This window comes from Lathyrus oleraceus, chromosome 4, assembly GCF_024323335.1.
Source record: "Lathyrus oleraceus cultivar Zhongwan6 chromosome 4, CAAS_Psat_ZW6_1.0, whole genome shotgun sequence".
NCBI lineage: Eukaryota > Viridiplantae > Streptophyta > Magnoliopsida > Fabales > Fabaceae > Lathyrus > Lathyrus oleraceus.
This window is the reverse complement of record NC_066582.1, coordinates 394,650,462-394,651,417: the sequence shown is the minus strand read 5'-3', so window position 1 is coordinate 394,651,417 and position 956 is coordinate 394,650,462.

Genomic DNA, 956 nt, shown 5'->3' with positions numbered 1-956 from the left:
ACCAAATCAAAAACTACGAGCATCATGTTAATCTATGTTGAATGGTCTACAAAAGCCATGTAATAATTGAAGCAATTAAGAATTTCGAAGAATTACCTTGTAGATGATGGCAGCTTGCGATTTGTGCTCTTCCACGCGCAAAAGGTTCAAACAGATGGAGATTAAGGTTATGTAAGTTGATTGGAAGAGGTTCCTCAGCTCAAGGATGCTCCAATTGCAAGAATGATGAAATTGCCATTGATGTACAAGCTTATGACAGTCCCAATTCTTGAAGATTTGGCCACGAATTTTGCAAAACAGTTACTCACAATTACATGTAGAGCATGGATCCAGCAAGAATCAACAAAATTGATGAAGATTTGGATGAGAAATCATGAAAAATGTGTGATGAAGTTTTGGAGAATTTGAGAGGTTTTGGAGGGAAAAACAGTTACAAATCTTGGAGAATGAAATGTGTTTTTGCATTTTCTGTTATGATTAGTGATATATACCCCTGCTTAATCCATCTTGCTAATCACAATTAGCAAATCCAAGTGAATTAGTGTTAATGTGGTTTTAAGTGAAAGTCCAAAAATGACCTTTCCAAATTAAGCAATGTGACAGCAAAAACCAGTTGGAGCAAATTTCATTTGGCATTTGTGAAGTGTTGGAAGTGGTCTCATGTGCATTGGCCTTGTATTTCTCAATTTCATTATCTCACACCAAAAATTCAAAAGAATCCACTTGAAAAATGACTTTTTGCCTTGACCAATTTTGATGAATTTCAACCATGCATCATGAAAGTACATGTGAAATGGGGTTTGCTCAAAGAAAGATCACCCAAATTGGCCATTCCATGTGAAAGTTATGCCACTTTGAATTTAGGCATTTTTGGAAAATGATTGGACCATAACTTGTCAACCATGCATGAGAAATTCAAGTTCTTGGACTTTTTGGAAAGGTGAGAGCAAGATCTA